Raw genomic sequence first — 23,082 nt, forward strand, 5'->3', positions numbered from 1 at the left:
CCGGCCAGGGCAGGCCGCGCGCCCCCTCCCCCCCTAGTCCGAATAGGACAAGGAAGGGGGGGGGGCGGCGCCCCCCTTTCCTCTTTCCCCTCCCCCCTTTCCTTCTCCACCAAGGCAAGAGGGGGGAGTCCTACTCCCGGTGGGAGTAGGACTCCTCCAGGCGCACCCTAAGGGGGCCGGCCGCACCTCCCCCTCCCTCCTTTATATACGGGGGCAGGGGGGCACCCCAGAAAACACAAGTTGATCTACGGATCGTTCCTTAGCCGTGTGTGGTGCCCCCCTCCACCATATTCCACCTCAGTCATATCGTCGCGGAGTTTAGGCGAAGCCCTGCGCCGGTAGAACATCATCATCATCACCACGCCGTCGTGCTGACGGAACTCATCCCCGACACCTTGCTGGATCGGAGTCCGGGGATCGTCATCGAGCTGAACGTGTGCTGAACTCGGAGGTGCCGTACGTTCGGTACTTGGATCGGTCGGATCGTGAAGACGTACGACTACATCAACCGCGTTGTCATAACGCTTCCGCTTACGGTCTACGAGGGTACGTGGACAACACTCTCCCCTCTCGTTGCTATGCCATCACCATGATCTTGCGTGTGCGTAGGAATTTTTTTGAAATTACTACGTTCCCCAACAGTGGCATCCGAGCCTGGTTTTATGCGTTGATGTTATATGCACGAGTAGAACACAAGTGAGTTGTGGGCGATACAAGTCATACTGCTTACCAGCATGTCATACTTTGGTTCGGCGGTATTGTGAGATGAAGCGGCCCGGACCGACATTACGCGTACGCTTACGCGAGACTGGTTTCACCGTTGCGAGCACTTGTGCTTAAAGGTGGCTGGCGGGTGTCTGTCTCTCTCACTTTAGCTGAATCGAGTGTGGCTACGCCCGGTCCTTGCGAAGGTTAAAACAGCACTAACTTGACGAACTATCGTTGTGGTTTTGATGCGTAGGTAAGAACGGTTCTTGCTAAGCCCGTAGCAGCCACGTAAAATTTGCAACAACAAAGTAGAGGACGTCTAACTTGTTTTTGCAGGGCATGTTGTGATGTGATATGGTCAAGACGTGATGCTATATTTTATTGTATGAGATGATCATGTTTTGTAACCGAAGTTATCGGCAACTGGCAGGAGCCATATGGTTGTCGCTTTATTGTATGAAATGCAAACGCCCTGTAATTGCTTTACTTTATCACTAAGCGGTAGCGATAGTCGTAGAAGCAATAGATGGCGTAAACGACAAAGATGCTACGATGAAGATCAAGGTGTCGCGCCGGTGACGATGGTGATCACGACGGTGCTTCGGAGATGGAGATCACAAGCACAAGATGATGATGGCCATATCATATCACTTATATTGATTGCATGTGATGTTAATCCTTTATGCATCTTATCTTGCTTTGATTGATGGTAGCATTTTAAGATGATCTCTCACTAAATTATCAAGAAGTGTTCTCCCTGAGTATGCAACGTTGCCAAAGTTCGTCGTGCCCAGACACCACGTGATGATCGGGTGTGATGAGCTCTACGTCCATCTACAACGGGTGCAAGCCAGTTTTTGCACACGCAGAATACTCAGGTTAAACTTGACGAGCCTAGCATATGCAGATATGGCCTCGGACACACAGAGACCGAAAGGTCGAGCGTGAATCATATAGTAGATATGATCAACATAGTGATGTTCACCATTGAAAACTAATCCATCTCACGTGATGATCGGACATGGTGTAGTTGATATGGATCACGTAATCACTTAGAGGATTAGAGAGATGTCTATCTAAGTGGGAGTTCTTAAGTAATATGATTAATTGAACTTAAATTTATCATGAACTTAGTCCTGGTAGTATTTTGCAAATTATGTTGTAGATCAATAGCTTGCGTTGTTCCTTTCATATGTTCATTTTCATATGTTCCTAGAGAAAATTGTGTTGAAAGATGTTAGTAGCAATGATGCGGATTGGATCCGTGATCTGAGGTTTATCCTCATTGCTGCACAGAAGAATTATGTCCTTGATGCACCGCTAGGTGACAAACCTATTGCAGGAGCAGATGCAGACGTTATGAACGTTTGGCTAGCTCAAAATGATGACTACTTGATAGTTTAGTGCACCATGCTTAAACGGCTTAGAATCGGGACTTCAAAGACGTTTTGAACGTCATGGACCATATGAGATGTTCCAGGAGTTGAAGTTAATATTTCAAGCAAATATCCGAGTTGAGAGATATGAAGTCTCCAACAAGTTCTATAGCTAAAAGATGGAGGAGAATCGCTCAACTAGTGAGCATGTGCTCAGATTGTCTGGGTACTACAATCGCTTGAATCAAGTGGGAGTTAATCTTCCAGATAAAATAGTGATTGACAGAATTCTCTAGTCACCACCACCAAGTTGTAGAACTTTGTGATGAACTATAGTATGCAAGGGATGACGAAAACGATTCTCGGTCTCTTCGTGATGTTGAAATCGACGAAGGTAGAAATCAAGAAAGAGCATCAAGTGTTGATGGTTGACAAGATCACTAGTTTCAAGAAAAGGGCAAAGGGAAAGAAAGGGAACTTCAAGCAGAATGGCAAGCAAGTTGTCACTCCCACGAAGAAGCCCAAAGCTGAACCAAAGCCTGAAACTGAGTGCTTACACTGCAAAGGAAATGGTCACTGGAAGCGGAAATGCCCTGAATATTTGGTGGATAAGAAGGATGGCAAAGTGAACAGGGCTATATTTGATATACAGGTTATTGATGTGTGCCTTACTAGTGTTTATAGTAGCCCTTGAGTATTTGATACTTGTTCAGTTGCTAAGATTAGTAACTCGAAACAGGAGTTACAGAATAAACAGAGACTAGTTGAAGGGTGGAGTGATGATGAGTGTTGGAAGTAGTTCCAAGATTGATATGATCATCATCGCACACTCCCTATACTTTCGGGATTAGTGTTAAACCTAAATAAATGTTATTTGGCGTTTGTGTTGAGCATGAATATGATTTGATCATGTTTATTGCGATATGGTTATTCATTTAAAGTTAGAAAATAAATTGTTATTCTGTTTACATGAATAAGACCTTCGAAGGTCATACACCCAATGAACATAGTTTGTTGGATCTCGATCGTAGTGATACACATATTCATAATATTAATGCCAAAAGATGAAAAGTTAATAATGATAGTGCAACTTATTTGTGGCACTGCCGTTTGGGTCATATCGGTGTAAAGCGCATGAAGAAACTCCATAAAGATGGATTTTCGGAATCACTTGGTTATGAATCATTTGATGCTTGCGAACCGTGCCTTTTGGGCAAGATGACTAAAACTCCGTTCTCCGGAACAATGGAACGAGCTAGTGACTTATTGGAAATAATACATACCGATGTATGCGGTCCAATGAGTGTTGATGCTCGTGGCGGGTATCGTTATTTTCTGATCTTCGCAAAATAAATTGAGCAGATATGAGTATATCTACTTAATGAAGCACAAGTCTGAAACATTTGAAAAGTTCAAAGAATTTCAGAGTGAAGTGGAGAATCATCGTAACAAGAAAATTAAGTTTCTGCAATTTGATCGTGGAGACAAATATTTGAGTTACGAGTTTGGTCTTCAATTAAAACAATGTGGAATAGTTTCACAAACTCATGCCACCTGGAACACCACAGCTTAATGGTGTGTCCGAACGTCATAACAAGTACTTTATCGGATATAGTGCAATCTATGATGTCTCTTACCGATTTACCACTATCATTTTGGGGTTATGCATTAGAGACAGCTGCATTCACGTTTAATAGGGCACCATCTAAATCCGTTGAGACGACACGGTATGAACTATGGTTTAGCAGTAAACCTAAGTTGTCGTTTCTTAAAGTTTGGAGTTGCGATGCTTATGTGAAAAAGTTTCAACCTGATAAGCTCGAACCCAAATCGGAGAAGTGCGTCTTCATAGAATACCCAAAGGAAACTGTTGGGTACACCTTCTATCACAGATCCGAAGGCAAATTATTCGTTGCTAAGATGGATCCTTTCTAGAGAAGAAGTTTCTCTCGAAAGAAGTGAGTGGGGGGAAAGTAGAACTTGATGAGGTAATTGTACCTTCTCCCTTATTGGAAAGTAGTTCATCACAGAAATCAGTTCCAGTGATTCCTACACCAATTAGTGAGGAAGTTAATGATGATGATCATGAAACTTCAGATCAAGTTGCTACCAAACCTCGTAGGTCTTCCAGAGTAAGATCCGCACCAGAGTGGTACGGTAATCATGTTCTGGAAGTCATGTTACTAGACCATGATGAACCTACGAACTATGAGGAAGCGATGATGAGCCCAGATTCCGCAAAATGGCTTGAGGCCATGAGATCTGAGATAAGATCCATGTATGAAAACAAAGTATGGACTTTGATTGACTTGCCCAATGATCGGCGAGACATTGAGATTAAATGGATCTTCAAGAGGAAGACGGACGCTGATAGTGTTACTATCTACAAAGCTAGAATTGTCGCAAAAGGTTTTCGACAAGTTCAAGGTGTTGACTACGATGAGAGTTTTTCACTCGTATCTATGCTTAAGTCTATCTGAATCATGTTAGCAATTGCCGCATTTTATGAAATCTGGCAAATGGATAAACAAAACTGCATTCCTTAATGGTTTTCTTAAAGAAGAGTTGTATATGATGCAACCAGAAGGTTTTGTCAATCCTAAAGGTGCTAACAAATTGTGCAAGCTCCAGCGATCCATCTATGGACTGGTGCAAGCATCTCGGAGTTGGAATATATGCTTTGATGAGTTGATCAAAGCATATGGTTTTATACAGACTTTTGAAGAAGCCTGTATTTACAAGAAAGTGAGTGGGAGCTCTGTAGCATTTCTAATATTATATGTGGATGACATATTGTTAATTGGAAATGATATGGAAATTCTGGATAGCATGAAAGGATACTTGAATAAGAGTTTTTCAAAGCAAGACCTCGGTGAAGCTGCTTACACATTGAGCATCAAGATCTATATAGATAGATCAAGACGCTTGATAAGATTTTTCAATGAGTACATACCTTGATAAATTTTTGAAATAGTTCAAAATGGAACAGTCAAAGAAAGGAGTTCTTGCCTGTGTTACAAGGTGTGAAGTTGAGTAAGACTCAAGACCCGACCATTGCAGAAAATAGAAAGAGAATGAAAAGTCATTCCCTATGCCTCAGTCATAGGTTCTATAAAGTATGCTATGCTGTGAACCAGACCTATTGTATACCTTGCTCTGTGTTTGGCAAAGGAATACAATTTTGATCTAATAAGTAGATCACTGGACATGGGTCAAGAATATCCTTAGTGAGGACTAAGGAGATGTTTCTCGATTATGGAGGTGATAAAAGAGCCCGTCGTAAAAGTTACAACGATGCAAGCTTTTACACCAATCCAGATGACTCTAAGTCTCAATCTGGATACATATTAAAAGTGGGAGCAATTAGCTAGAGTAGCTCCGTGCAGAGCATTGTGGACATAGAATATTTGCGAAATACATACGGCTCTGAATATGACAGACCCGTTGACTAAGCTTCTCTCACGAGCAAAACATGATCATACCTTAGTACTCTTTTGGGTGTTAATCACATAGCGATGTGAACTAGATTATTGACTCTAGTAAACCCTTTGGGTGTTGATCACATGATGATGTGAACTATGGGTATTAATCACATGCAGATGTGAATATTGGTGTTAAATCACATAGCGATGTGAACTAGATTATTGACTCTAGTGCAAGTGGGAGACTGAAGGAAATATGCCCTAGAGGCAATAATAAAGTTATTATTTATTTCCTTATTTCATGATAAATGTTTATTATTCATGCTAGAATTGTATTAACCGGAAACATGATACATGTGTGAATACATAGACAAACATATAGTCACTAGTATGCCTCTACTTGACTAGCTCATTAATCAAAGATGGTTATGTTTCCTAACCATAGACATGTGTTGTCATTTGATTAATGGGATCGCATCATTAGGAGAATGATGTGATTGACATGACCCATTCCGTTAGCCTAGCACTTGATCGTTTAGTATGTTGCTATTGCTTTCTTCATGACTTATACATGTTCCTGTAACTATGAGATTATGCAACTCCCGTTTACCGGAGGAACACTTTGGGTGCTACCAAACGTCACAACGTAACTGGGTGATTATAAAGGAGTACTACAGGTGTCTCCGAAGGTACATGTTGAGTTGGCGTATTTCGAGATTAGGTTTTGTCACTCCGATTGTCGGAGAGGTATCTCTGGGCCCTCTCGGTAATGCACATCATTATAAGCCTTGCAAGCAATGTGACCAAATGAGTTGGTTACGGGATGATGCATTACGTAACGAGTAAAGAGACTTGCCGGTAACGAGATTGAACTAGGTATTGGATACCGACGATCAAATCTCGGGCAAGTAACATACCGATGACAAAAGGAACAACATATGTTGTTATGCAGTTTGACCGATAAAGATCTTCGTAGAATATGTAGGAATCAATATGGGCATCCAGGTTCCGCTATTGGTTATTGACCGAGAATAGTTCTAAGTCATGTCTACATAGTTCTCGAACCCGTAGGGTCCGCACGCTTAACATTACGATGACAGTTTTATTATGAGTTTATAAGTTTTGATGTACCGAAGTTTGTTCAGAGTCCCGGATGTGACCACGGACATGACGAGGAGTCTCGAAATGGTCGAGACAAAAATATTGATATATTGGAAGCCTATGTTTGGACATCGGAAAGGTTCCGGGTGAAATCGGGATTTTACCGGAACACCGGGGGGTTACCGGAACCCTCCCGGGGGTTAATGGGCCTTAGTGGGCCATGAAGGAGAAGAGGAGGGCCGGCCAGGGCAGACCGCGCGCCCCCTCCCCCTAGTCCGAATAGGACAAGGAAGGGGGGGGGGGCGGCGCCCCCCTTTCCTCTTTCCCCTCCCCCCTTTCCTTCTCCACCAAGGCAAGAGGGGGGCACCGGGAGTAGGACTCCTCCAGGCGCACCCCAAGGGGTCCGGCCGCACCTCCCCCTCCCTCCTTTATATACGGGGGCAGGGGGGCACCCCAGAAAACACAAGTTGATCTATGGATCGTTCCTTAGCCGTGTGCGGTTCCCCCCTCCACCATATTCCACCTCGGTCATATCGTCGCGGAGTTTAGGTGAAGCCCTGCGCTGGTAGAACATCATCATCGTCACCACGCCGTCATGCTGACGGAACTCATCCCCGACAGCTTTGCTGGATCGGAGCCCGAGGATCGTCATCGAGCTGAACGTGTGCTGAACTCGGAGGTGCCGTACGTTCGGTACTTGGATCGGTCGGATCGTGAAGACATACGACTACATCAACCGCGTTGTCATAACGCTTCCGCTTTCGGTCTACGAGGGTACGTGGACAATACTCTCCCCTCTCGTTGCTATGTCATCACCATGATCTTCGTGTGCGTAGGAAATTTTTTGAAATTACTACGTTCCCCAACAGGAAGTAGCCCAAACACCATGTGTGAGAGCAGTGGTAGAACCATGTGGAGCCGGGCTTTCGACCACATCCAAGCTTGAGTCAGTAGTGGCCGACCTTCTCATTTGTCCTCGTTCATGACTCCGCTGTCTCTCAGATCAGCAATCTGTTATCCACAAGAAAATGATATGCTAGTTTTTGGAGTTTTGGATGTGAGTTTTCTGTAATGGTCACTAAAATATTTTGAAAATTCAGCCACGAGAGAAGTTCGTTACATTGTGAAAAATGAGAGGAAGTCCACCAACAAAGTTGGCTATGCCCATGATGAAAGTAACTGACATGTTTCTGGCGCTGCTTGATGCTGCTGTTTAAACAACGAAGAGGCTGGTGACTGACTCCACTAAGCCTCCATACACTGGCTTTCAGTATCCCAATCACCCCTCTGTTGTTGCCTAGGAGTAGACGGATTCACATCGACTGACAACACTACATCTGTTGCTCGAGGAATCCGAGACTTTGGTCTATCGCCCCTTCGGATGATACATGGTATAGGGAAAATACTTGGTGATCAGATACACAAGAAAGACTTAGACGGCACAAAACATAGAGGCAGCAACTTTCACAGAATTGGTTGTCGTCGGAGATTTGTTTGTTCAGTACATGCATGTGAAACTTATCTTGATTAACTTACTGATGACAGACAGTGTGCAACTGTGGAATAATAAATCTAAAAGGAAAATAATTTGGCCTGTTACCATGTTTGTCACAATTGGGCTGAAAAATGAGCCGTTATCTACGGTTCCGCGAGCATCTAAGCAAATTAAGTTACTACTATCAGACTGTATCTCTGAATAACAGTAAGTAGCTCATCATGCATGCATGCTGATCACTTAATCGGACCTACCTTTGTCGCCAATTAGGTGGTGAGTTGGATCCACAATACCTTCACCAGCAGGCATTTCATCGGTTACAACTTCAATCACGTCTTTCTTGAAGATTTCTGCATGCGATGTTTCTACTCTCTGGAAACACTATTTGAGTATGGGTGTAAGGTGGATTGGCAAGTCCCTTCATAGAAATTTAATGGTGAATAAACCTGAATGTGACAGGGGATCTTAGCACACTTCAAGAATTTTCAAGCCTCATCAGGAGCATGGTCAGGCAATATAAAATGTCTAGAAAATAATACACTTTTCCAAAATATTGCAAGATGCCTTGTTGCGGGAACTCTTGTTACAGCTTCAAGAAATAAATGTTGAAGCAGTTATGAGAGTTTTTCTGACTTGAGAAGCCCTTCAACATTAGAAGGGGCCTGGCACCATGAGGGGGCATCAAGAGGGAGTGGCCCATTTTGCGATGAATTTTTGCTACATTGCTGTCACAGGGGAGGGAGAGAGAGAGGGAGAGAGAGAGAGAGAGAGAGAGAGAGAGAGAGAGAGAGAGAGAGAGTTAATACAAACTGACTGGAAGTAGCAAATGAGCATTACGCAAGCTCTTGCATTTTATTAGAACCTAGGTTAGCGCATAAACCGGTCGACCGTAGAGATAGTAGTGCAATCTCAATCTCTCAGATAGTAGCGCTGACAGCTGACTACTGAGATAATCTTACTTGCCACGCCACCACATCCTTATATAAGCTACTGTTACACAAAAATGCCAAATCAGAGCTAACAAAGGGCATATTCATAGTGCAGTGCCACTTTCTACATTCCCTCGCTCATAGTCAGTAAAAGGTTTTCAACAATTGATCTTGGCTCCACTTTTACTCTAGCTTGTCATTGCCGAACAATACAAGACTTGAGCTGCAGGTGGTTCTTGCCTACTTTCACAGTTTTGTACAGCTAAATGCCTAAAGCAGATGGTTCTCAATACAAAATGCAGGCAACGGTGCAAATATGATCTAATTCAGGCAAGCAGTCAGAAGATTTCCGTAGCAAATTGTACAAGTAGCAGGAAGAAACAAATAAAATGTAAATAAAGAATAGCTTACCTTCAGTACATGATTTTTCCTAAGAAGGAAGGCGAGATGAACACAATATGTATACTCAGTAGCCCGGCCTGATGAGTTAAGAACCTAACAAAAACAGCAGAAAAACACATTGGAGTCGCAAATCATCTATTGTAGGCCATGAATCCAACATTTGAATGATCTGTCGAGGATAATGACAATAACAGAAACAACATACATTAGGGCTAATTAGTTTACCCAATCCAATACACTCAAGTAATTGTAAAAAATCCTACTTGTCACATAGTAGTGTCATACAACAAACTTCAGAATTTAGCACATCTCTGAAATCAAGACAAAGTCTCATAACCTAAAATCGTTTCAGTCTCATTATTCATGGATGAACACTTCTATAGCATTGACGATTAGTACAATATTGAGTACCTGTCAGATAGTAGTGTCGTAGAACAAATGGTTGTCGTCTTTCCAATCACACGTATGAGTAAATTGCTTGAGAGATACAGTATATTGCTTGCTCTGAAACAAAAGGGAAACCATATAGCATACAGTCAGTTGCTTTATCTGAAACACAAGGGAAACCAAAAAGAAATCAATCTGAAAGCTTTACTGCTTGAATAATCTTGAGAACATGAGGAGCCTTTAGTGTGAAGATCCTTCGCAAGGGCCACTGAAACATATAAAGATCATCAGCGCATCTAGTACCGGCGCAAAACATTCTCATATGAAATACTCTAAATCTTACATGCTGCATTTCTTCAATACAGTAATTGGTCCACTTATCAACATCAATTGTATCGAATTGGTACTTCAGATCCGGTAGATTTTCCTCATTGACTGTACTTGCTAATGCTTGAACAGGCAATGATGCAATACTGTAAGAAACCAAATGTGAGTACACCACAAATAATTATCGGTACTTGACAAATTAGCACATGTTACAGTCTTATCTTGCGGCGGCCTTAAGTACTCCCTCCGTTCCACAATGTAGCGCATATAGATTTTTCTAGAAGTCAAACTTTATAAACTTTGACCAAGTTTGTAGAGAAAATCATATACATCTAGAATACCAAATACGTGTGCTTAGATACATCACAACACATACTTTCATATTATATACATTTGGTATTGTAGATATAAATAGTTTTCTCTGTAAACTTGGTCAAAGTTTATAAAGTTTGACTTTGTAGAAAATCTATATGCGCTACATTATGGAACGGAGGGAGTATTGCAAATTTTGAACAAACAGACCTAGCTCTAAGAATTCAAAATAAAATTAAAACATCATGGAGTTAGAAAATATTAATAGGTAGTGATGAATATAGTTCATACCTGATCAAAGTTCGCCGGCTTGGTGACTCTTCTTCAACGTGGCAGCGGCGGGTGGCAGCGGCGGCGGCCCGTGCTCACATCCATGGGTCAGCAGAGGAGAGTGGCAGGCGGCCACGGCGGCCCGCGCTTGTGTTAGTGGGGCGGTAGAAGTGAAGTGGATGGCGGCCACGGAGACCCTCGCTGGCATCCGTGGGCAAGCAGAGGAGAACAGTAGGCGGCGACGGCGGCCCATGCCTGCGTCCATGGGGCAGCAGAGGAGAGCGGTAGGCGGCAACAGTGGCCCATGCTCGCGTCCATGGGGCAGTAGAGTAGGAGCAGATGGCGGCGACTGAAATCCGCGCTCGTGGGGCAGTAGAAGAGGAGCGGATGGCGGCGACTGAAATCCGCGTTCGTGGAGCAGTAGAAGAGGAGCGGGCAGCGGCGACGGCGATCCGCGCTCGCGCCCATCTGGCAACAGAGGAGGAGCGGCGGGCGGCGGGTGGCGGCTTCGATCCGCGCTCGCGTCCGTGGGGTGCAGAGGAGTAGCGGCAAGGCGTTGGGACGACAAAGAGAAAATCACGGATCAAGCGATGGTAATCCCCGCTAATCACGGACGCGGGACTGATATTTCTGTGTTGGTGGATGGATGGTGGAGGTGGAGCACGGTCAATCACGGGATTTTGCTAAGTGCACACAGTAGAGGTATTAGATGAATCATGGCCGTTAGATTAAGATTGTGGAACTAATTGTGTGGTGTTGATTGGTTCATGTGTTTTGTGGGACTAATTACTGGCTGCACGTAGGAATGTTTTTGTTTGATTGTTTAATAGTATAGTAGAGACAAGGTAGCCCGATCTTCCGATGCAGAAGCATCGAATTTTGTTGGAGGATATTTTAACGACCCGTCTGCACTAAACACTAGACTCCACCTTAGCAATGATAAACCAACTATAGTACTACCTGCGTCCGGGTTTATTGGTCCTCATTGTATTTCGTGTTAAATTTTGACCATAGATTAAACTAACAAAATGTTCAGGCATGTCACCAAACATTATATTTTTAAAAACTATGTTCAAATACGAATGCAATGAGATAATTTTTCTTGACATGCATTAACATTTTGTTAGTTAAATCTTTAGTTCAAATTTGGCACAAACTACAAAGGGGACCTATAAACTAGGACGGAGGTAGTATAGTTATTGATGGTGTTGGAAACAAAGTCAACATGATCATGAAGATCAATCCCTGCATGCAACCAAGTGTTGGATTCTCTTTTTTTTCAAGAAAACTTTCGATCTATCCATCAACTGTCAATGTACTGCAAAGAGAACTAGAAATAAAATTTACATCCAGGCCTAGCGACGACTATAAACATTGAAGCGGGCCGAAGTAGCGCCGCCATTATCGCCCGTCCATGGTCGGAGACACTCGGAAAATTCGTTGTGCTAAGTCCCCATAAAAACAGCGCACTAGAATAGCAATCGTCGCTGATGAGGAGAATCATAGATCGCAAGGATCCAACCTGCAGAGACCAAGGTTTTGGATTCCAAATGGACGGATTTTCTTGTGGAGGGGCGAGATTCTCGGTTACCACGGTTACCGAGAAATACCGAATATATTTCAAACAAAATTTGTTATTGAATTTTGAATTCAAATTCTTTTAGCCTCGATATAGATAGTACTTGAATCGCTAGTGTCTCAGTGGCATGTCTACACGCGCTAGACAAAGAGACCTGAGTTCGACTCCTTGGGTCCTTCTTTTTTACATATTTTGAAAAATAAACAAAAAATGGTTATGCGCAAAAAGGAGTACTCGAACCTGAGTCATCTTCATGACAGAAATACATGGTTACAACGGCGCCACAGCTATCTCTGGTTATAATCTTGAGATGTTACTTTATTTAAGTACAGATTGGAGGTAAGTTTTTTAAAAAATTCAGGATTTTTTGCTCGGGATATGGCTTTCTCGTGGGCGGCGAGAAACCCGGTAACCGTTTTTCTCAAGCGGTACCAAAAAACCATGGCAGGGACACAAACATAGAGCATGCTTGGATACGTTTTAGTCCCATGACTAAAAGTAGTGGGACTAAAACTTGCTAGTCTCATCCATGCTTGGATCCAAGTACTAAAGAGACTAAAATCTAGTTATTGAGCATTTATTATCCTCCAAACCCTCCAATCCAGAACTAAGGATAGGAATTAAATGAGGAGAGAGAGAGCTAATACATATTTTAGTAGGTTTCCCATGACTAAAAGATTTTAGCCTCAAGACTAGTCCTAGCCTCTCTTTAGTCAGGGGTGCTTGGAACTTTAGCCTCTAAAAGAGACTATTTTTAGTCAGACTAAAAATAGTCCCTTGTATCCAAGCACCCTCATAGACGAACGAAGACTGAATCCAGGCAGATCCACCGAAGACACACCTTCCCACGCCTTCCTACGATGCTCGAAGCATCACCGCGACTAGGGCTAGACGGAAAGAATCTTATTTCATCTTCTACATGACAGAAATACATGGTTAGAACGACGCCACAGCTATCTCTGGTTATAATCTTGAGATGTTACTTTATTTAAGTACAGATTGGAGGTAAGTTTTTTAAAAAATTCAGGATTTTTTGCTCGGGATATGGCTTTCTCGTGGGCGGCGAGAAACCCGGTAACCGTTTTTCTCGAGCGGTACCAAAAAACCATGGTAGGGACACAAACATAGACAAACGAAGACTGAATCCAGGCAGATCCACCGAAGACACACCTCCCCACGCCCTCCTACGATGCTTGAAGCATCACCGCGACTAGGGCTAGACGGAAAGAATCTTATTCCATCTTCAAGAAGCTGACACCACCTTGTCTTCTTGAGCATGACACAAACTGTAAAAAAAGCTAATGTTGGATTTGACCCCCCCCCCCCCCCCTCCTCCTCCTTGGGCTGGCCAAATCCCCCTTTGTCACTCCTTAAATACCCACCTTAGGACATTGTTTTTAGGGTTTGGGTTTTGTTTGATTGAGTTTAGCCGTTTGCTACTCTTTGCCATTGACACGAGAGACGAGAAGACCTCCTCTTCTAAGTGTCAATGGAACCCCACTTTGTTAAACAGGTACTTTGTATTATATGCGTAATTCAAATTGCCTTTTCTCAAATCCGACGAGAGAGGGGCGATAATGGCGGCGCTACTTCGGCCCGCTTCAATGTTTGTAGTCGTTGTTAGGCCTGGATGTAAATTTTATTTCTAGTGTTCTTTGTACTACAATGATAGTTGATGAATAGGTCAGAAATTTTCTTGCAAAAAAGAGAATCCAACCTTAAGTTGGTCTCCTCTCTCTACACAAATGGACTCTAAAAGTTGCACGTAGTCTTTTACTCTGTTATTACACGAGCCTGGCCCAGAACTAGAGTGGCGCAACACCTATAGATGGACTATGGACAAAATCATAAGTGACATCTATTTTATTCGTCCATGACCCTCAAGTGTTATCAAGGTGGCAGGTGGCTTAAAAGTCATGAAATCGTCAATTGAAGCTTTGTCTTTAGTCTTTGTACGCCCTTTGCCATCTTCATGCTTGATCATACTCCGGCGTGTGTTCTGCTTGTGCATGCTAGAATCTTCGTTCCAGAGTACTAGAAATATATTTGACTTACTTAGCAAACATCATAATTTCATATGCATTTGGAAACGTTCCTAGAAATAGATGTATCATGATATTTGAGTTGGCTTGTGTCATGTGCGTGCTCTAGTAATTGGTCCTTGTATCTCTAAAACTTGAGATTGTGTAGTCACATGGGATGTGGATGTAACCGCAGTAGGGATGTCCTCACCAATTAGTACACATGTCCTATTTTTTTTAGTCCATCAGATTTTCCATCAACAAACCATGCACCGGTCCACAACCGACAATTTCATCTGATACTAACATTTGCTTTTTAGGAATACAGAGAAGTGCAAAAAAAAACATGGCCTCAAACAAGAGGGCAAGCCCCCTTCGCCAAGATATACTGCATAATTTAGCTCTTACTCCCTCCTTACCGGTGCCAAGGTGAAGGAAAAAAAAGAGAACTTAACATCTATTTGGTAATTAATAAAATTGCATGCAACGAACTAACCACTGCAAGCCGTGCAAGGTAGTCCCAAGTCGCTGAAAGCATACACGGCCCACATATCTTATTGTTTTATTCCTTTATTCATGTCAAGAAACAAGAAACAGGGTGGGAGTTAATGCACCGCGCCTAAGCATTTTGGGATTATTTGGTTTTTGTAATGTGCCTAATGCACCTTTATGGATGGAGTATGACATTTGGGATGCTAACCATATACAATCATTATGAACCTTTTTCCGATCACATTGTTCTTTCTCCCTCTAGTATCGTAGTCGTCCCATCACTTCTACAGCTAGTCGCAAACGATCACATATTTCTAGAATTGTCAAGCCAATATCCTTTAGAATCTCAATCCCGAAATCATGGTTTCCTGTTGTGAGTACCTGCAAGGAGTTGAAATCTCAAGCCAATAGCCAATATCCTACTTAATGAAGAAAATAACACATTAGCATGGGCTAGTGCCATCTTTTTATTCACGAATATAATTTGTCAACATGGTGGTACACACCGTGGTAGCTAGCCAAAGATCTCCAGGGGGCAATAATTAAAATGTTATTGTTTGAGAAGGCAAAGGGTCTAATATTTCTATCACAGATGTCACACAATAATATCTTTCGTGATTCTCCGGGAGGGGGGGGGGCGACCGCCCCCTTACTTGTACATATCTCCGCCACTTGTTGTATGACTCCATGGATTTCATGGTTCTTCAAACCGCGGGCAACGACCCCCTTACTTATACATATCTCAGCCGCTTGTTGTATTACTCCATGACCTTTCATGGTTCAAGCGAAGACATCATTTCTTGTAGTGATAAGAACTCGGCTACCAGTGGTGTCGTGGCTAAAGGGAGCTTTCAGCAGGTTGTTCCATTCGACGTTACCCCACATGCCATCTAACACAAGAAAGAACTTCCTGTATTTGGTGAAACTAGCAAGAGTAGGCACAAGTGAGGCTTCATATTCATACCCACTATCAAGTATTGGCATGTTTCGCTCAGTTGTAGTGATTTCCATCTTAAATAACTAAACCTCGTTTTACTCCTGTGTGATACCTAACCATATGTTCTTGCTCAACTTGCCATGGACTGCTTCGTCAATGAAAACCTTCTTATTGATAGTGGTCTTGCTAGTACCTCCAACAAAGATGGTGAACACCATGTTGTTATCACTCAAGTCAGCTTCATCCTTTATGAGCATCTCTACAAGCACTCTTGTGTCATATTCTACCTTCTCCACAACCACCTCTGATCACTTGAGCAAAGGATGTGCCTTGAGGTCAATACCATGAGGTCGAGCCGTATCCGTCCCAGGTAAGCTTCTAGCTTGATGAAATTGAAACGGCCACCCCTCTTGCAGTTGCCATCCAACTTCTGGTTGAGCACCTTGATGCGGATATTGATGTCATCTGCGTGGATGGTATTCCACATGCAGAACAGCAAGGGGTTAAGACACCCCTGCAAAATTGGATTGCATGAGGAAGTGCGGGGGTTAAGACACCCCATATCCTCAAGGGAAAGGTCAAGGATATCGGTGGCTTGGTACACGACATGCTTCAGTCCCTCCACTCACCACCGCGAACTCTCATTGGTGATGTTTCTTCGATCAGCATCCCGTGAGGATGTTGGAGTAATCCAAAGGTCTTAAAGTAGTACCAAGGATTTTTCTCCATGTCATGTCGTGTGCCATTAGTTGAGGGTTACGAAGCGCTAGTGTTCGAGTCCAATTAGGATTAGTAAATGGTGACCATGATGTCTGGTTGATTAGATTAGGAAAGTATCATACTCCATGGGGGGGGGGGCATTGCCCCCTTACTTCTACTAGTTACTCGAGTGCTAGTATGACTAGGTCAGCCTATATGTTGGTCGTCATGCTATATACAAGTGCATAACACATTGTAAGTTGTACCAGAAAATTCAGAAGAAATAAAGACAAACAAGTGGGTATGAGGCTCACCCTTTTACAAAGTTTTCGACCGCGTGTGTTCGTGATAAATTGATGTGACCGATTTATGGGAGAAACCCAACATTTGGCATCGAAGCAAGTTCAAAGATTTGTCATGTTTGCCCCCAAGTGGCGACCCCAACTAGTAGGGGTGGAGATGTATAATTTGCGGTTACCACTTTCATTTTCTTAGTTTCAAAATAATAAATACAAATGCGAATATGGATGATATTGGATTTGAATGCAGATTGGATGTTACTCAGATACAAATACATATCAGATGTTTACTCGATTCAGGGCCGATACAAATAATAGCAACATATTAGTAAATGAAAATAAGTGAAGATCTACATGACACAAAATAATCAACATGCAGCATGTAATACGTGAATGATAGACAATTTTATGGATAAATACTACAAAAATGCATAGTCATTCCTTAGTTTAATTTTGGAAAAATTAAAATTTGACAACATATTAGGCTTTCATGTTGGATAATTGGCATAGCGGCAAATATTCGTTTCTGAGCTCGGGCTTAGATGATCCCGAAATCAGAGTCGTATGCTAGAATGTGGATCTGTGCCCGTGGCTGTATTTTTTCTGTCCGTATATTCCATGTAAAGTAATAAAAACAGGCGACCTCTGAGGCCCAATGAATGCGACAGCAGAGCATACTGTCCAGCCCATGGCTCATCATTTCTTTTGTGCTAGGCTGAGCCGTCTCCATCGCCCCCGAGGAGTTAACGGCCTGCCCAGCCCATCATAAATGCAGCCACTCAGGGTGGAATTTCCTAATCACCGCTTACTGCGGCAAGTAGTCGCCGCTTCGCACATGGCGCAGCTCACCCTGGGCCAGCCCATTTGATTGGTTTCGCTTTGCGAGATTAAAAAACCGCAAAAAATTGGTCGCACTAGGGATCTAACCAACGACCTCCGGTAGAGGTACACGCCGCGGTAACCACCACGGCTGGCTCATGGATGTGTAAGAATAACAATGCTAAACTTAAAAGAAACTAAAGGCGACGACAAATTAAAACCAGTTTGTCGAAATTCCAAAAACCTTTTGTTCCTTCTACTGGTTCTTTCTGGTTTTACTTCACAGTCTTATTCTGTTCTTTCTTTTTCCTTGTTTTCTTTTTGTTTTTCGTTTTTAATATTTTTCCTTTTTCTTTTTAAGATTTTCAAAAAGTCAAATATGGTTCAGAGTTTTCAAAAATGTTATTTTTGTCAAAATTTGTTCATATTTCTGAAATAGTGTTTACATTTTCAAAATTTGTCCACATTTTCGAAAAATGTTCCTGATTTTTTTGTTCGTTTTCTTTATTTTTCCTTCTCTTTTTCTTCTCTTTTCTTCAAAATAAATTCAAAATATTCAAAAAAAATCGTATTTTTTATAAAATGTTCAGTTTTCGAAAAAATATTCTTAAAAATTCAAAAATTGTTCTCGTTACACAAAAAGGTTCAAAACTTTCCAATGCAGAAAATGTACCGGATTTCATAAAATGTTTGCGCTTCCAAATTTGTTCGGGACTTTTCAAAATCGTTCTCTATTTCAAAATTTGTTCTCAAGATTCGAAAAATGTTTGTGCTTTAAAAAATTGTTCATGCTTCCAAATTTGTTCAGGATTTTTCAAAATTGTTCTCTATTTCAGAATTTGTTCTCAAGGTTCAAAAAAGTTCGTTCTTTAGAAAATTGTTCGGGCTTCCAAATTTGTTCGGGATTTTTCAAAATTGTTCTCTATATCAAAATTTGTTCTCAAGATTCAGAAAATGTTCGTGCTTTAAAAAATTGTTCGCGCTTCCAAATTTGTTCTACGTTTCAAAGTTTGTTCTCAAGATTCAAAAAATATTTGTGATTTTAAAAATTATTCCTGCTTCCAAATTTGTTCTCCGTTTCAAAATTTGTTCTCAAGATTCAAAAAATGTGCGTTCTTTAAAGGAATGTCACAAATACCAAAAATGTTTGGGAAATTCAAAATTTGTTCGTTTTCAGAAAAATTGTTTGCATAATCGTGTGTTCAAAAAGTTGTTCAGTACGGTAACTAATTCCGGTTCTACACAGTGGTCAAGTCCTGTTGTACCTTGTGCTGTGTTATTTTCGATGCGGGCTGTTCTACTGCAAGCAATGCTAGTTAGCCGGAGTGGCTGGGAGCATGCTCTTCCAAGCTGTTGGTCGCCGATTTGATTCCTCCCAACGCGCCTCCCTTGGTTTTTTGCTTTCTTTTGCTTCCAGTTGTACAGCGCGATGGGCCGGCCAGTCAGGCTACCCCCTGTGCCTGGCGACTCCAGTTTGACGCAAAGAGCACCCCTTGTGCCTAGCAATGCCAGTTTGATACAAAGAGCGCCCAATAAGATCTCCCCCTCAGGGTCGCCCCACCCAACCCTACACAAAAATCTCCCCATCGCGGCCACTATATCCCCTTTGTACTTCGGCCACCATGGATGTCGCCTCTTCATCCCCCCTCTCCTAAAAAAACACTAATCACACGATTTGTGGCCACCTCGAATGCACGGATACTTCAGCCGACTAGCGAATCCATATCGGATACCGTATCCGATATCGATACTCCTCCGATACGCCCCCAATACGTATCGTTGGAGTATCCGAGAATAAATGATTTAAAACAATGACGATACTCTAAGGATACTTCGCCAGTACGTTTTGGATACTTTTCCAGCCCAGGTAAGAGCCCGCTCAGCCCAGTTAAGAAGCAACCAGCAACCCTAGTGCCCCGATGCCCCCATCCTTTCCCTCGCAGCGTCTTTCCTCCCTCTCATGCTCACACCAGGCGGCGGCTGTGTCGCCAGCAGCTGCTCACCCAGGTCCCATGGCCAGCAGCAGTGGCGGCTAGCCGGCGACGAGCTCCTCCTACTCACCAACGTCCCCTCTCACGCAATTGCCATGTATGGACACTTCTCTTATCCATTTCTCCTGCCCAGCCAAGCTCATCTCCTCTTCTTTCTTCTCTGGTCTCTGAAGATCTATCATTTTCATCTCCTCCAGATGGCTTTGAGTACCTACAACGTATCCGTATTGGCACTTTTTGAAAATGATGAATTTACGTATCCGTATTGGCCCGATACTAATACCCGTATCCGTATCGGTGCATTCGAGGTGGCCACCATCTACAGCATGACCGTATATCCAACATTTTGATACCCATCATATTGTATTTACAGTATGTCTACACTAATGCACTTCTGGCACGAGTAGTACTAATGCATGTATATCCGATATTTGGATTCTCACACCTCATATTGTATTTACGGAATGTCTTTATTAATGCATTTCTGGATATATATACATAACACGAGGTAGTACTAATGCCTGTATATCCAACATTTGTATTCCGACAAGGATCCATCTCAGACACTCAATGCAAGCTCGAAGGAACCTCTCTATAAATAGCAGGCAGGTTGGTTCACATCACTCACATCCCATCACAAGCAAAGCAAACCGAAGCCTAATCGTCTTAGCCATGGGGTTCAACAGAGCACAGTTGTTTGCTGCCTTCACCCTGGGCTTGCTCATCATGTCCGACAGTAAGTTCCGGTACCATCGCACACTCGACAGTTAGCATGCTAGTTAGATCCATCCATTCTTGTGCTGAAAACGGAAATCTAATTTTGTGGTGCAGGTGCGGAGGCTGGTCATATTCAGCAATGCGGTGCCTGGAGCCATCTCTTCCATGGCCCATGCAAAAGCAGCAGGAGATGCGCGGAGACATGCCACCAAGAGCACTTCACCCGCGGCCATTGCTCACGTAAAGGGGTTGTCGGCGACCAGATCAATGGGGTCGGGTATAAATATTGCAAATGTACCGGAAGCTGTGCTCCTCCACCGCCGTCGGAAGTGCCGGAGCCGCCGCCACAACCAAACGTCATGAAAGCGAGAAAAATGTACTACTGAGGGAAAGGATAATTTCCGGGTCTCCGTGGAAATGTTCAACTTTTAAGGAACTAAACATGCATGATTGATCGCATGAAAATAATTTAAAGTATCAAAGCAATAATAAGAAGAAACTCTTTAATTTGTAAGGGACTTGTGGTCGGTTTACAAAATATTTCCATGATTTCTTTATTACACACACTCAAGTCCTATCAGTCAATAGCGTAGATCGTATTAGATACAATTGTGACACATTGAAGGGATTCCATATTTATGTTCGTCTCTTCAAGGCGCCTCAGTTTCATGGAAGAAAGCCCTTAAGTAATTTGTTCATTACCCGCAAAAAAAAAAATTGTTCATGAGGCACTTACAAATGACCGATGGATCAGTAACATTAAAGGAGATTTACCTCACCCACACCAAACTGGACACTGACGAAGAGCATAGGTCTTGCTGGAAGTATACTGAGCAGACACGGCAATAGAACTTAAGAAAAAAAATACTAATGAACATAAACATCCACGGTTACTTTTGTGCTTGCCAGGGTCACTACCCGACCTTACATGCTCATTAGCTCATACATCGTCCAAGTACCCGTTGGGGAAGAATGACATTGACGACCAGCATCCCAGTAACTAGAAAATACCATCACCCAATTGTTTTAATGAGCAGTGACAACCACATGCCTTTGAAGACCAGATCGAAGTCATCGCTGGAAGTACACCTCCAAGGACATGTCACGGGCGTCTCTATTCCCATATCCAAGGCCACCGTCAAATGTTACCAAGGAAGGTGTTGGAAATTTGTCCTCAAGATCGATCACATCAAAGCACACGAACACACACGCATGAAAAACATTGGCCAAAGGCACGTGTCGTGCCTTGTTCTTATCCTCTTTATTGATTTTCTGGTTTTCTCTCGGTATTACAATCTCAAGTCCACGCATGTCTTATATACACGCACAGGTAACCCCCTGTTGCAAACCTACTCGAACAGGACTTGTACTAGAACCTGGCACGGACTCAACTTTCTTAATCCACACGAACACATACTAGGAAAGCTACCAGACTTAAATTGCTACCTACACGTACACAATGGCTAGACTCCTAATCATACTAGACTACAACTAGTACACTAATCACCGGCAAGCCTGATTGCAACAGTACTAATTTTAACTAACCCAGTGTATGTTTGGATTACTCCAACATTCACCCCCTAATCCAAACATCTAATTCTTTATTGGACGAGACACGCAGACAACCACATGTCCATCTTACCACGCCGGTTGCCTCCGGTGTCGCGACTTACCGGAGTGCAACTTCCCTCTTCTTGCAACGGCCACCACTTTGTCATCTTTTTTCATGCGAACTTTTGTAGACTGAAACCAACGATTACCTGGACTACCAGCCACGCTGCCACATCTTAGTGTGCTACATGCAGACTAAACGCGTAGCCCCATGCAGGAACTCAACTTAACCGGTGCGCGTCCTCTTCACGTTGATCTTCATCTTCTCGTCGACTTCTTGCACACGGGGAGATACATCTATTCACCTGCCGCATCTTTTTTCTTTGTCGTTGGTGACACAACTTACCAAACGACACATCCTGTCCAGCGGCAACATAACTCGCCATATATGTGCAACTCATCTTCACCGTATATGAACTCGCCGGAACTCCACGACCACGAATGGAAACGCAAGACACAATTTCCTTTTTCTATCCGCTCTCACATTCAATTCTCCTCTGCCAGTGACGCATCTCAACTGTAGCAGAAGACTCACACACCTCAGCTCTTGGACGCACCTTACAAGAACTCATGTGCACACCTTGATGACGGCTCACAACTTCGCCATCTCCACCTTGCACCCTTGAACGTTGATCTCGATGATCTCCTCAGCGTCGCAACTTTGGCACTTCCATAACCATCAACGATTTCCAACGCCTTGTTGACGACAGCTTGTCTCCCTCCTCCAGGTCGTTCCACAGAACGAGAATCACTCGTTGCTTCACATGCGACAACACCCTTGTCGCCTTCTCGTCGCTGCTCCGCCGAACAACAACCGCTCGATCATCCACGTCACTGCACCACCCAGCGACCATATCACCCGCTCGTCGTTGTCGCTACACCAGTGACTGTATCGCCCGCTCCTCCTCGCTGCACCAGCGACTGTATTGCCCGTCCCGAGGCGCTAGTAGGGTCACCACCCCGGGCCAAGCGCGGATTCAAATCCTCGAACCTTGCTCTTATACCAATTGTTGGAAATTTTCCCTCAGGATCAATCACATCAAAGGACACGAACATGTTAGACATATTGTGTAACACGCCTTGAGGCCTTGTAGCCCACGTTGAGGTAGTAAGGAGATTTTTTATGCTTTATCTTATTCTATTTCCTAACCTTCCTGTAATATCTCTGATGGTTAGCCTTGACACTGC

At 43.1% G+C, this 23,082-nt stretch overlaps 1 long non-coding RNA gene across 1 annotated transcript; it reads right to left on the reverse strand.

Moving 5' to 3' along the window:
• Positions 1-7,780: 7,780 nt before the first annotated feature.
• Positions 7,781-11,298, reverse strand: LOC123066331 (uncharacterized). Its single transcript, XR_006431310.1, has 5 exons — positions 10,751-11,298; positions 10,164-10,293; positions 10,029-10,088; positions 9,845-9,937; positions 7,781-9,526 (listed from the first exon to the last, which is right to left on the reverse strand). It is a non-coding gene; the product is annotated as an uncharacterized lncRNA (long non-coding RNA).
• Positions 11,299-23,082: the final 11,784 nt, after the last annotated feature.

Source organism: Triticum aestivum, chromosome 3B (genome assembly GCF_018294505.1).
Source record: "Triticum aestivum cultivar Chinese Spring chromosome 3B, IWGSC CS RefSeq v2.1, whole genome shotgun sequence".
NCBI lineage: Eukaryota > Viridiplantae > Streptophyta > Magnoliopsida > Poales > Poaceae > Triticum > Triticum aestivum.